General features: G+C 37.1%; 1 protein-coding gene and 1 long non-coding RNA gene across 3 annotated transcripts in view; both read right to left on the bottom strand.

The window, feature by feature from the left end:
- Ptprg (protein tyrosine phosphatase receptor type G) overlaps positions 1-15,435 on the bottom strand; it is a 532,317-nt gene that overhangs the window by 111,399 nt on the left and 405,483 nt on the right.
- Positions 429-14,845, bottom strand: LOC104860177. Of its 2 annotated transcripts, XR_004514646.1 has the most exons (5): positions 14,748-14,845; positions 10,108-10,200; positions 6,751-6,841; positions 5,528-5,602; positions 429-575 (listed from the first exon to the last, which is right to left on the bottom strand). It is a non-coding gene; the product is annotated as an uncharacterized LOC104860177 (long non-coding RNA). The 2 variants fall into 2 exon arrangements; XR_779600.3 differs by lacking the exon at positions 429-575 and having other exon boundaries at positions 4,895-5,602.

The following is a 15,435-nucleotide window of genomic DNA, read 5'->3' as shown; positions in this document are numbered from 1 at the left end:
ACTAAAAATTCTCACTCTTTCAATAACTAAAAATTCTCACTCTTGTTCTAATTTTCACTAAATATTGTTCATTTTCCTAGATGATCTTTGCATCACTTTTTGTCAATAACCTTCTTGTGGACAGAATACTCTTAGATTTAAAGTCTAAATCCTAGTTTCTAGGAGTGGACTGGGACCAATTCAGCTCTAAATGTTAAGCCAGACTTCCAATTAAGAAGTAGAATACCAGAGAAGGGGATTATTACAACCATTTTTAGATTTACTGAACATTTTTAAATGCCTCTCTCTACATATTCTAAGCCCTGTAGAAGGCAAAAATGATGAAAAATAATACATGGTATCTATACATACCTATATACATATATAAAATACCTGAAAATGACCTGAAAATTTAATAACAATACATGACAACTTCTCACTGGGTCTCAGATGAGTATTATTAACAGAAACAAATGTCACAGGAGTTCAGAAGAAAAGCTTCAAGAAGGATAAAACACTTAGCTCGGCTTTAAGAAAAGGAAAAGGGGCCAGAGATGAAGCTCAGCAGTAGATCACTGGTCTGGCACATGCAAGGCCTGGGGTCCATCCACAGCACCATGAAAAATAAAAAGGGCAAAGATGAATAAATCTTGAAGGACAAAATAGATAGTCCAGGACATTTTATCTATGTGAATGTTGAAGAAAGCCTTGCAAAAACAAAATGTTCATCTTAAAATATGAAATGAACTTGTATGAAAAGGATAAGACCTACGGCATGGAAGACCTGGACTACCAAACTAAAGGGTGTGGACTTTACTTGAAGTTGAGAGCACTGAAAATATAGGCATGTCAGCAATGTTACTGTCAAAAAAGGATTGAAAACCATAGTGTTTGTCTGAGTCAGTATAATTTTCTCAGGTTTTTTCCTTGAACATGTATCTCTTCTTCTCAAAGATGGATCATCACTTCCTTGTGCAACTTTAGATAAAACTCATTCTGCCTGAAAGTATTCCTAAAAATGACTAAAAATGTAAACACAACTGTCCTTTAAATAGTCAAAAATGATGGAATCTGTTTCATACAGCTGACAATTAAATAGTATAATGTTGTGCTTTCAAGAAATACTTCAAACCCCAGTAGATTTGTTAATTCTACTTGCCAGGAAAACTGGTTGGTGTATTGAAAAATGTTTGAAGTTAAGTTGAGATTTACTCATGAGTACCTCTTGAGAATTCCTTTTTAAGAAGCTCCATAATGAAAGATGAATGCTCAGTAATTTTAAGTCTAAAGAATATGAAATTAATTCAAAGTCCAATAGAAAATGTAAAGTTCAGGACAGTATTGCAAGATTTACTGGCCAAATTTTACTTTTGTTTGTAAATTTAATATATGTATAAATACCTATATTGAAACTCTAAGCCTTACACAGTTTGTCTTTTCAGCTCACATTATTAAAAAGATGAGAGAAGATATTATCTTTAAATAGATATAAGGTTGAAGCTGTAGCTCAGTGGCAGAGTCCTTGCATAAGCATTCTTGAGGACCAAAATTTATCCCAAGCAACACACCAAAATACACACACATACACATACCTACACACAAGACATACACACACATTCATTCATTTGGGCTGGAAATTCATAAAATGAATCACAAAATACACCAGAGACTTGCAGACATGTAAAGTCCAATCCACGAGACAGATCCATCTTCTACATTAAATAATTTGTAAGATTTTTATACAACCTTAATACCAAAACTGTGAGTCTAATAAAATGGATCTGCCTTACCATCAACGCCAGTATAAAAAGGAAAACCTTGTATTTCATAGAGATTTCAATTTTGAAAGCACTTTCATATGCATTATTTCATTTGGACCTCACAAGTATCCTGCAGAAAAAGAAATATTTTTCCTTTCTAACCAGCTGAAACTGAGGAGATATTTTGTTTGCTTATGGCAGTGGGGATTGAACCAAGATCTTTACATTGAGCTACATCATAGTTTCTTTTAATTTTTACTCTAAGACAGGGTTTCAGTCACTAAACTGGCCAGGCTGGGCCCAAACTTGCAGTCTTCCAACTTCAGCCTCCATATGGGATTACAGGTATGTGTCCTCATGCCCAGCCCAGAGAAGTAAATTTATGTAAATTTTTTTCACAGGCCTTCCCTAAAAGTCACAAAAGTACTCTGAAGACTGCATTTGAAACTATCAATGGAAAATAAAAAATGATCGTAAAAACAATTTGAAAGCATACTGTATACCTAAAATGTACCAATAAACTCAATGAGGAAAAAAAAAAGAATTTGAAAACATTCAGTTATCAGAAATTAATTTGAACCATAAAATTATATAGTTTTGGATATATAACATAAAGGAATGCTCCATCTTAAGTCATTTTTATAGAAAACACGTCTTGCACAAACACAAAGTTCACAAGCCCCCAAAAACGTATATATCCAAATCAAAACTAACAAAAACTACTCAGAACAATCAAAAATTCATCTTAACTATATAACACATTTTCTGTGCTATGTCTAGTGTGAATTAGTTCTTTATCAAGAGTTTAGAGGGCCAGGAATTTGGCTCAGTGGTTCCACCACCTGCCTTGCAAGTGCAAGGGCCCAAGTTTGATCCCCGGTACCACCACCCCCCCAAAAAAAAAGAAGAGTTTACACACACTATGGATAGAAACAGCAGAGAATATCCTATATAAAAGTTTAATCTTGTACTGTATCTCTAGTTGTCCAAGAGTAACTCCCAGATTTTATTACAAATATACCCTGAGGGTTTTCTTGACTTTGAATGTTGGTATTACACTGCCAATTCAGAAAATATAACCAAGTTTTATTATTGCAGTAGTTCACATGCAAAACTCACATTTTGTGACGCCACTCATTTGTTTGAATACAGTTTGACAAAGCCTATCTGACTTACCATTTTTAAAATTCTCTCATACCATATAGGAAAGCAAGTTTCTAATATAGAAAAAAAGCCACTGGGGTGACAGGTTCCATGACAGTCAGTGTGATAGTTAACTGATGGTGTCAACTTGAGTAAGGAACTACATTGGCTCAGTGTAGTTCTGGGTGTGGAAGACCAGCCCCACATAGGATTATAATGTTATAAAAGGGAAACAAAGAAGGAAGGGTTGCTTCTTTCTTCAGAGGAGCTCCAGTCTTGCCCTTCACCTTAGATATCATCTCCTGGCTTCCAGTGCAGACCCTTTGGCTTTCCAATACAGACTTCATGGGACAGACACATCAAGCTCCACGCCTTGAACTAGATCCTTTGGATCTCCAGTGCACAGACAGCCTTTTTACCCTCTTCCTCATCTGGCGGCAGCCACTGTAAGCCAATCTTGTATATTCTTACATATTTGTGTATCTTGCATTGAATCTGTTTCTCTAGTAAACACTGATTGATATTGATCAAACAGAGCACACCAAGGTACCTGCATCCTGATGTGTACTGTCTTCCTAACTTTATCTCCACAGCCCTTCCTAATCCTGAGATCTCCCCTCTATCACGCAAAAACAGTGCTGCCTAGACTTCAGTTTACAATTCTGTGATTACAGTATAGGTCTAGCCTCTGTTGTAGATATTCTAAGGTTTCTGCTCTCACAAAATTTTTATGGCAATGAGAAAGACAAACAAGGAAGCAAACTTATATTGCATACATATTAATAGTATTGAGAAATATTAAACCAAGGTAAGAAGACAAAAGTAGCCAGGTATGGTGGTACACACCTGGAATATCAGCTGCTAGGAAGGCTGAGGCAGGACTGCCAAGTTTGGGGTTAGCCTGGGCAACTTAACAAGACTCTGTTTCAAAATAAAAATAAAAGGACAGGATATATAGTTCAATGCTTGCTGTATTCAAACTCCAGTGCTGGGGGTTGGGGGGGGACAAGCAAAACTATGATGAAAGGGATTATTTTTGGTGGAGTGCACAAGAAAAACCACTATTGGGACATGGCCTGTGAAGAAAATATAAAGCTCCATGGAAAATGGTCTAGACAGAAAGAACATCTAGTGCACCAGTTCTTAAAATGAGACTGAGCATGGAATGCATCAGCAAGAAAGGTGAACAAGAGAGAACCTAGTAAGAGACGAGCTTGGAGTTAAGCAGTGATCTGATTAAGCAGGGCCTCACAGGAGTGTGAGCTTTACTTTATGGACAATAGAAAGCCACTACAGGGTTACCAGCACCGATTTAGTTTAGGAAGGTCACAATAACTGTAGAGATTGTAGAAGGAAAAAAAAAAAACTAATGAAAAAACTAGCACACATTTCTTTAATACTTGAGTTTTTAGACCCAAAATAGGTAGCAATATAATACTCCCAAAATGTAATTTATTCTTTAAGAATGAAACTATGAAGAATCTAAATAGAATCTAAATGAAAACATGATGAGATGTCCATAAATATTACTCAAGACACTGATAGTGGATATGAAACTGAAGACCTTTAGAAAGATCCCAAAATTTGATTTTAAGATAACTAAAGTATAAACTCAAAGAAGTATAACAGCATTGCAAACAAACATTTTAAGAAATCAAGTTTATCACATAATGGTATATTAGAAAAATGAGTAAAAATAAAAATGCTATAGCTTAGAGTTTGCAAAGAATCATTCCACTGGTAAACTTTAATTTTTTGGTTTGTAATTAGTTGGTAATGCTAAGTAGTAAGACAACTTCCCATGAAAATTCAGATTTCTTTCTTTATTTGAAAATCAGCAGGTCTAGTATAGTACCTTTTATTGTAACTAAGAAAAAACCTACTTACTGTTTTAAAATGTTAGAACCTTATCTAAAATAACTAAATTCTTTAAGAATTTTTGTTTTCCTTTTTTTGTAGTATGGGAGATTGAACCCAGGCCTTCACACTGAGCTACATTCCCAGCCCTTTTCTAGAAAAAAAACTTTTGAGATAGGGTCTCACTAAGTCATAAAACTAAGTTTTATGTTGCTTTTTAAACACAATCTCTCTGGCTCAAATCATCAGTGGTACTGCATGACATGCACATACAGCTTGTACCATCCCGTGGGACAGTCATGCATGTGCCACCGCTGGTACAGAGCCACCTAGTACCGAGACATGCTATTTACAGTCGCATCATAAATGTGCTAAAAAAGAAAAAACATTTATCCTCAAGCCAACATAAATATATTAAATGGGCATTTATAAGGAAACAAAGTGGTATGAACCAGTATTTGCTATAAAGAGTTTGGAGTCTAGTAAAATAGTACAGTGGATCTTTGACTTAACAAACTCAACTGGTTCCTGAGGGCTACTTGTAACTTAAGTTGGTTCTAAGTCAGTACAGCTGAGATCCTGATGTTTACCTGAGTACATTCTACAGATAACAAGAGGCAGATGAATCTTACATTAATCAACCCAAGCTGTTTATCAGGACAGTCGTAACCTGAGGGTTCACTGTTACAATATTGTGATCACATCTCCTACAGATCCTATTAAACATTTATTCTACAACCAATCCAAAAGGCAAATACTTATTCCAAGATCTGAGGTGTTCAATGTACCAGATTCCAATAGGCTTCCTTGTACCTCCACATCTTTGTGCTTTGAGAGCAACATTCCTTACAACTTCACAAGCCCTACAAAGGAAGGACAGCAGGCTCTTTAATCCAGGTGTGAACTGAGGGTTATATAAAAATGTGCTATTCAGCAAAAGACAGTATACTAAGGTCTAAGTATCGTTACGAATGGGAAATGAGAAGCAAATCAAAACCTTTCAGAAGGAATCAGTTAGTTCACATAAAATCCACAATAAAAATGCTTTAAAGCTATCACATCCTTTACTTTCCTAGGCCATCTGACAAATTAGATATTAGGTCTCCTTTAAGTTCTTTTCTGATTAGTATTTCCTGGACACCCTATCACTGTGCGCAGCAATTATAAACAAGAGACAGTTCCATCCTACCAGTCTACTGAAGTGACCGTTATCTCAAAGACCTGAGACTATGCCATGAGGACTATGATCCGCCAAGCTGTTCCTTTTCCTTATAAATACTATTAGAAACGTAATTTCAATACACCAGAAAGCAAGAAGCCAACATTGTGAGTCAAATACTTACATGTAAAAATATATCTTTAAATGCAAAGGAAAAAGAAAATATAATCTTTAATATATATATTCGTATATATTCATGCCAGATTTCTGAGAGAACCTTAATAGAACACGTTTTTTCATAAACATGGGCTTGGCTTCTATTTTAACTTTTCAAAATTAAATATATGTTCCCCCAATGGCACATGGTTTGACTTGGTAAATAACTGTACATCAAATAAAACTGCACTGAATTAAATTTTAGTAAAAAATGGGAGAATTAAAATGCAAGCAAGATAAACCAGTACACAGATACATGCTAAATTACTAGCTAAATATTTTTGCAATTATATTCTTCTACTATTTATTTCACTTATGTATAATTAAATTTTATACATGTTTGTTTACTACTATCCATCTATCATTTTGAGAATTAAGTGGATAACAGAACAGAAAGTGTGCATACATGCACATGTGTGTGTTTTTACCTTTGTGTTTCAAAAAAGTTGTTCTTAGTTGTATTTAGCCGCCATCTAGAGTTAAAAGGGATCCATTTCTTTTCATTCTGCTACTCCTCTTCAAAATTTTAGGCAAATAAACCAACACATTTAACCCTTACTTATATATAAATACTCCAGACAAAACTATAAAATACTTCATTTGATTGATTTTTCAAATTATAGCAAACTTTCTCACCTGCTATGGCTTCTAATTTGTATATTTTTCAGCGTCCAACCGAAGTGCACCCACATAAAAAGATACTCAGGAATTATTTCATTTGTTACTTCTGGAAAATACAATCATGAAAATAGCTCAATCCCAATGTATCCTTAGCTAAGTGAACTTTTTTATTCCTTTATATTAAAATTTGCATTCATATCCAGATATAAGAATATGTAAGAATAAACTCTCAATACATCTACTCAGCTTTCAGTTTAGGAAAGTCATTGCTGAAAAAGCAATAAAAAGGAGGTACTTATTTCACAGAACTAGAGAAAACAATCCAAAACTTCATTTGGAACCAGGAGAAACCTAGAAAATAGAAAAAGCAATTCTAGGCAACAGAGACATGGCAGGGGGTATCATAATCCCTAACTTGAAACTATACTACAAAGCCACTGTGATTAAAAAATAATAATAATAAAAAAAAATAAGAGCCAGGCGTGGTGGTGCATGCCTATAATCCAGGAGGATCACTGTGAGTTGGAGACCAGCCTTGTCTACACAGTGAATTCCAGGTCAGTCTCAGCCACATAGTGAGATCCTGTCACAAAAAACCAAAACAAACAAACAAACAAAAAAACATGGTACTATCAAAGAAACAGATCTGAGGATCAGTGGAATAGATTGGAAGATACAGACACAACTCAGCTTTGACAAAGAAGCCAACCATTCTCAGTGGAGGAAAGATAGCCTCTTTAATAAACTGTGTCGGAAAAATTTGCTTTCAACCTGCCAAAGATTAAAACTAGACCCTTATCTTTCACCATGCACTAAACTAAAATCCAAGTGGATTACAGATTTTAATATTAAAACAGAAACACTAAACTTGCTGGAAGATAAGTTAGGCAGAACTCTCAAAGACACTGGCATACAAAAAGACTTTATGAACAAATCTTCAATAGCACAGGAACTAGCACAAAGAATCAACTGGGATCTCATCTTATTATTAAAAAGCTTTTGCATGGCAAGAGAAACTACCAACAGAGCTAAGAGACAACCTACAGTGTGGGAAAAAATGTTTACCAGCTGTTTCTCAGACAAAGGTCTAATATCTAGAATATATAAAAAACTCAAAAAAATCAGAACACCCCCCCCCGACAAATATAAAGACCTGATTCAAAAATGGGCATCTGAAATGAACAGACACTTCTCAGACAAACAAGCAAAAGCAGAAAACAAATACATGAAAAAATGTTCAAAATCACTGGTCATTTGAGAGATGCAAATGAAAACAACACTGAGATTCTATCTCACTCCTGAAAGAATATCTGCTATCAAGAAATCAACCAATAACAAATGCTGGTGGGGTCGTGGGAAGAAAGGAACCCTTCTTCATTGTTGGTGGGAGTGCAGACTGGTGCACCCACTGTGGAAATCAATATGGAAATACTTTAAACAACTAGGATTAAAAGTCCCTTTTGAACCAGCTATTCCCCTACTGGGTTTACCACAGCGATATACGTGCACCCGTGTTTATTGCAGCACAACTTGCAATACCTAAAACTTGGAAACAGCCCAACTGCCCATCAACTGGAGAGTAGATAAAGAAGATGTGGTTTTCTATAAAATGGAGTACTACTCAACCATAAAGAATGAGAAACTGGAATCATTCATAGGAAAATAGATGCATATTGAGGACATATTCTTAATTGAAATAAATAAGAGACACATGTGTAAATACCAAACAGTTTCTCTGGTGTGAAAAACTAAAAGTGTAAATAAGATCTTAACTGTATAACTGATAATGTGAAATAGGAAGAAAAGGGCTAAAGGAGTAAGGGAAGGGGAAAGGGTAGGGAAAAGGAAGGAAGAGAAAAGAAAAAATATGAGAAAAGGAAAAAATTAAAACAAAGTCTTTGTAAATAGGGAAGGGTGGAGGGGTAGAGGCAGGGCAGGGGTATGGGAAAAAATAAGGACCAAGATACATCATGTAAAGATACAAATTCCCACTGATGAATGTAACTGTACACTGTATACCTTAAAAGTACCAATTTAAAAAATGAAAAAAAGGAGATACTTAAGAAATAATTAAAAGTGTTCTTGAAAACAGGACTTGAAATCCTATAAAAAGAAGCAATGTATTCTTTACATGAAGTTCTAAAATTAGATAATACATTTTCTTCATGCTGTTCTTATATAAATGAAAGACAAAGGTGTTGTTTCGTATAAAAACTACCTCCAAATGATTTAAACTACAACAGCTTTCTCTGACAATATTTTTACACATCATTAGATACTAAAACAAAGAAGTTAAAATTCAGGAAAACTGCAACTCCTTTACATTTTTAAAAAATTTATTATTGGTTCACCAGGCATCAAACTTGGGCATTACTCTTGCGAGGCAGATGGTAGCACCACTGAGCTAAATCCCCAGACCGAACTCTTTTACTTTTAAAGGAAATTACATCAAAGTTTTCAAGCGGACTCATATTACAAACAAAACAATGAAAAACTGGATAGCACAAAGAACCCTGAATGTTTCTATTAAACTCAAGTGCACAGCACTATAAAAAGATGGGACTGGCAAGATACAATGCTTTCCAAGTAGTCAAGTATAATTTCAGGTTAACTGCTTGCTCAATAGTGGATTAATGGTAAAGTTGTTACAGGATTATAAGAGCAAATGGAGAGGTGGAGACATAGAGAAAATAAAGACACAGACAGGAGGGCCATGAATGAGAAAATGCCTACTTGAGAAAATCCTGGATTAAACAGTTATAAACTAGAGAATTTATGGGAGAGAGGGCTTTATAAATTATACAGTGTAAGGCAAAAGGACTGTGTGAACTTTAAACTACTGAAATCTGGAAAGTACACAAAAATATATTCACCATGCATAAAACACACAAATGATTTCCTAAAAATTACCATATATGATTTTAATATAAAATTCTAAGGTTTTCCTAACTGAAGTTTAAGATTTTTCATTTACTTTCCCATGGAAGGAAAAGGTAAATGCAAATTCTCATTTTAAACTTCTGAAGTAAATGTAGGTTTTTTTGTGGGGGAGAGTTGGTTTTGGCTTTTTGGTACTGGGGATGGAACTCAGGACCTTGTACTTGCCTCTGTGCTAAATCCTCAGCCCTGAACTGAATGCAGCTTTGTCAGGAAGACTTTGTTAACCAAATGTCTCTACACATACAAAACTGTGATGATTTCTTTATTGCAGCATTTTATTTGGTTCACTAACAAAAGCTCCTAAAGTGGCGTCTCATTTATAAAGGCTGTGGTCAAAATTACCTAGTCCAATTGTTTTAAGTTACTTTCTCCTTGCTGGGCCAAATACCCATCACCCAAAAGTTACAAGAGGAGAGGTTCATTCCGGCTTACTGTTAGTGGAGGATGCAGTCAGTCCACAGTCGGCTGGTTCCAAGGCAGGGTAGCAAGGAAGAGCAGGAGGGCAGAAGCAAAACAGTTCATGATCTGAAGGCAAGAAGTAGAGAGTAATGAGCGGACGAGGGGGGCAGATATACCCGTTCAGGCCACACCCCCTGTGACCCACCAGGCTTCATCTCCCAACGTCACACCCAGGGAGAAACTCCAAGTGGAATGACCCAGTATCACATACTCATGATCCAGTCACCTCCCCAAAACCCCACTTTAGGAGCACATGAGGTTTTGGGAGGACATGGAGATACAAACCACACCAGCAATTTAGAGCATTTTAGATATATTTTGAGTGCAGAATATTGTCCTATAGTTAGAATACAAATATGGAAAAAGTAAAATTGTAATGATTTTATTTCAAAGGGAAGAAAACTGACATACAGGTAACTAGATCGGCTTTACTACATTCTGGGTTTAGGTCTCCTTTCTAATTGGTACATTTTAGATATACACGATAACACTCATAAGGAGCACCTGTACATAAATCTTGCTTTCCCTCCCCCGATTCTCCTTCCCTCCCTAACTCCGTCTTCCCCTCATTTACTAAAACTTTGTTTTTCCTTCTATTCTTATTTCTCCTCCCTTCTTTTATTACCCCCACCACTACCACCTTGTTCCTCCTCTCATATAAACATTTTGTTCCTATTTCTCAGTATCTATTATACATTTTTGGTCCTTATTTACACTTTGTTTCTCATACCAAAGAAACAATGTGATATTTGAGCATGTGTGCCTGATTTATTTCACTTCGGAGTATGGTTTCAAGGTGCATCCGTTTAGCTAGAAACATCTCGAGATTATCCTTCTTTATGGGACAGTACTCCTCCATTGCATATAAGAACCACATCTTTATCCATTCATAGGTTGATGGGCATCTGGGCTGTTTCAAGATTTAGCGATTACAAGCTGCCACCATAAACTAGGATGTTAGCGATTACAAGCTGCCACCATAAACTAGGATGTGCACAGAACACTGCAGTATGTTTTAATGCTTTTGGGAAGATACCCAGAAAAGGGGTAGCTGGGTCAAATGGAACCTCTAATCCCAGTTTTTTTTTTAGGAATCTCCATACTGATTTCAACAGGGGTTGCACCAGCCTACACTCCCACCAACAATGGAGAAGGGTTCCCCTTTCCCTACTTTCCTGTGAGCAGTAGGGAAACAATGGTTTGATTTCTTGATAAGAGATATTCTTTCTGGTGTCAGATGGAATCTCAGTGTTGTTTTAATTTGCATCTCTAGGATGACCATTGATGATGAACATTTTTAATATATTTATTTGCTAGTTCTACTTTTTCATCTAAGCAGTATCTATTGCTTTCATATGTCCATTTTTGGATTGGGTCTTTAAATTTAGGGAAGTGTGATTTTTTAAAATTCTTTATATATTCCAGATAATGGTCCTTTGTCTGAGGAACAGATGGCTAAAAATTTTTCCCACACTATGGGTTGGTGGTTTAATTTGCTGTGGTGCAAAAGTTTTTTTTTTTTTTTTTTTATTTTTCTGTACCGGGGATCAAACTTGGCTCCTTGCATTTGTGAGGCAGGCAAAAGATTGTTAATGAGATCCCAGGACCAGGGATTTAGCTCAGTGGTGATGTGCCTACTTCACAAGCGCAAGGTCCGAGTTTGTTCCCAGTACCCACTCCCCCCCACCCTACCCCACCCCCGCCACCAGGCCAAAAATAAGATGAGATCCCAGTTACTGATTCTTTGTGATATATCCTGGGCAATCAGGTGTCTGTTCATAAAGTATTTGTCTACATCAATGTCTTCAGGAGTTCTACTTAGTCTATTTTCCAGCAGATTTAGCATTTTTGTTTGAATATTTAAATCTTTGAGCCATTTCAATTTTCTTTAGAGCATAGTGTAAGATATAGATACTAAGAAACCCAGAAACATTACTGGAAACCTCTGTAGTAGGCTCCAGGCTCCTGCCCAATGTACAAAGCAAGCCTGAGGAAAAAAACTAAAAGACAGAACTAAGACAGAAAAGGGGGAGCAAGGAGGGCCAATGCTGCTTAATTAGTAAAGGCACTGGTCCTTCCAAGCCACTCATTTTCATTAATAATCACCTGGGGTAAAGGCAAGGTGGGAATACGTGTGAGGACCAGTAGTCCTGCACTTTCCATGGAAACTAATGGAAGCAAGGCTCCTAAAGGACAAAACATTCTTGAATTAGGAAGAGAACAGGCAAAACATATGCCTGTGATTAGAACATTGTCCTTCTAGTTAAGGTTTAGTTGTGGGAACAGAATTGGGCGCAAGTTACTCTAACCGCAGCACATAGGCTTCAGCTGGAATAACTTCAATAAAAAAGGCAATTGAAGGTTAACTCTTTACAGTTTACACTGCTTATAGCCTGCTTGGGGATAATCAATATTGCAGTCCCCTGCATATGGGTCGAGATTTAATCTCCAGCACTCCACAAAATTCCTGAATCAGGAAAAAAAAACAAAACACAAAACACCATTTCAATCATGAGTTCTTTTAGTAGCTGCATACCAAGAACAAACTGAAAGGGGAGTCTATAAAAATGGCTTCTCTATAAACTAACGTATTTCACTGTTAGCATCTTGAAATATGAAAACAACAAAGATTCTGCAACTCTTCTAATCATTTCTCACTCTAAATCTTCTCATTCCTTTTTCATCCCATGCCTTCCTTTTCTATTCTTATTTCTAGTTCTTTACTGACTAGACCTTCCTCAGTAATTCCTTTTCATTCTTACTGTAAGGCCTGTACTCTCAAATGCACCAGCAGGAAAAATGAAGTCTTCAAAATTAGGGAAAATAAGAAGAAAACACTCTTCCCAGCACTTCTATTCAAACTAGACTCACTTCAGACAGGCACAATTTCTCTATACAATATTTCCTTTATGTAGCCCACCCACACCACACCTTCTGCCACATCTAACCTCAGAAACAGATTTCCAAGTCCCACCATTTTTTAGAGTCTACCTCAGTATTCCAAACTGCTAGACTATTTCGGCTCTCTCTTGTTATTATTCTTATCTAATGTACCCCCAAGGACCTCATGTGCTCAAACCCAAGGGCTTTTGGAAGGTGAGTGGATTATGGGGGCTTATAGGTGACATACTGTTAGGAGGCAGGGTTTGATCAGAAGAGGCAAGTCATTGGAGGCATGGCCTGGAAGGGTTTCTCTATCTCCCACAACTCCTCCCTTAACTGTCTGTGCTTCCTGGCCATCACGTAAACAGCTTCTCTTCTGCTATGCTCACTCCTCCATCAGGCTGCCCTGCCTTGGAGCCAGCTGAATATGGACTCAAACCTCTCTCTAGAACAAAAATAATAAACATTTTCTCCTTTCAGTTGTGGGTGCCAGGTATTTTGCCTCAACAAGAAAGAAAGTAACCAAGTCATGTGCCTTCTCTAGCATCCTTATAGTCTGTAAGCACTATTTTGTTACTCTCAATGTTGCTCCCTGACTTCCTCAGCCTCATGCTTCCAAAACAATGTACTGATTCACCCTAGGCCCAAAAGTAATACGCCCAGTGACCATCACTGAAGCTTCCAAACTTGCCTGCATCCTATGACCATGACAAAAAAAAATTTCAAATAACCTTATATCCATGAAATAATAGCAGAAACTATCTCTTTTTTGGACTTCTTGTCCCATCAGGAAAAAAAAAATTGCATTGTTTATTGGTGAGAAAAAATCCTAACATTAATGGGTTGCAGTGTATTTACCAGCAGTGTGTTCTTCAGTCAGTCATTTCTCTAAGAAGTTTCTCAGCTATAAAAATGGAAATAGTAATACTTCAGCACCCTTACACTAGGGACATAAGAACCAGATGAGGTCACTTCTGCCAAGTGCCTGTATAGAATGAGCATTCAGTAGTTATCAGCCATTTTATGTTATCAATCACCATCCTCTAGCTTCTGTGCCTGTATCTTAAGAGTTCATCCAGATTCTGGGCTCTTAAGAGCAGATTACATCTTACAAGTATTTAATACATACATCTTTATAGAACATCTTACTGAAAGACACAATGCCTTCAAAACAATGAGGCTGAGGGAATAAGAGTAAGCAGGCACTGACTTCAGGAGTTAGGAAATGCTAATTTACTTCATACACCATGGGCCAAGTGTTATGTAGTAGGTTGTAGTAATTTAAATGGTAGACACTGAGCATCTCATTCCATAATGCACCCCAATTAACCTTTTAAAAATAAATGGCTGCAGGGGCTGCATTTAGCTCAGTGGCAGTGTGCCTGCTTAGCAAGCACAAGGTCTTGAGTACGATTCCCAGTACTGGGGGAAAAATGCACAAATCGTATGCTAATAAATGCCCTGTGCAATTGCCACAGATTCCTCAACAGCCAGGTGCCTCCCCCAGGAAAGACCACCTGTGAGATATGTCATTAAAAGATCTGAATTATGACAGCAGATCTTTGAGCGTTTCTGTGGTATTATGCCTGGGTGTTGTTTTCCTAAAACTTTCAAGGAATTTTCCAAGTTATACTTTGGTTCACAACGAGAGCAGACAACGACATTAAGAAAGCCAGGCTCAAAGCTGAAATAGCTGGGTTTGTTCCAAGTGTGCAGCTATGCAAACTTACACAAAGCAGGTGAAGGTAAACCGAGTTTGTCTTCAGCAACAACACACAAATGCTTTCATGTGCAGTCTATCTGTTCTCTCTCTCTCTCTCATGTAGTCCATTCTCACCTTAAGAAAAATTCTAATATATAAACTCACGTAAGGTAACAAAACCGCCTAAACCACACAGAAGACCTACTCGATTGTTAAGAGTACAAGACCATTCAACAGCCTGACTTGTATCTTTAGCCAGGTATGAGGCTGTGGGAAAGTCTATTAACTAAATACACCATCCAACTGAAGACAGAGCTCTCTGACATTACAATGGAATTTCAGTGGGCAGGGATTGTTTCATTCACTCAAGGTAGTTCTAGTTGCTGAGGACGGAGGAGAAAATCGAAGACACGAGAATATTTAATCTTAAGTCCAGATTCTAATGGTGGGTGCCCTCGTAAAGCAAACAACAAGGGAGTGCAACATACGGCGTGATACTGTGTTGGGGAGAAAACAACGCAGGACAGGGAGCCAGAAAAGTCGGAACCTAATTCAGTACCAGGGGTTCAGGAAATGCTCCTGTGACGATGTTAACATCGAGAGTTCCCAGGAACTGAACTTAAGTGTGTGCCGAAGGGCTTTCCAAGCAAAGGCAACGGATGAAGTTCCATAGCCCCCGACAGGAATGAGGTTTTATGTAGATATTGGGGGGGGGG

The sequence above is a fragment of the Fukomys damarensis genome, unplaced genomic scaffold (genome assembly GCF_012274545.1).
Source record: "Fukomys damarensis isolate Sample0158 unplaced genomic scaffold, DMR_v1.0_HiC HiC_scaffold_28, whole genome shotgun sequence".
NCBI lineage: Eukaryota > Metazoa > Chordata > Mammalia > Rodentia > Bathyergidae > Fukomys > Fukomys damarensis.
The sequence above is the reverse complement of the archived record's forward strand: the minus strand, read 5'-3'. Positions and strand labels throughout refer to the sequence as shown.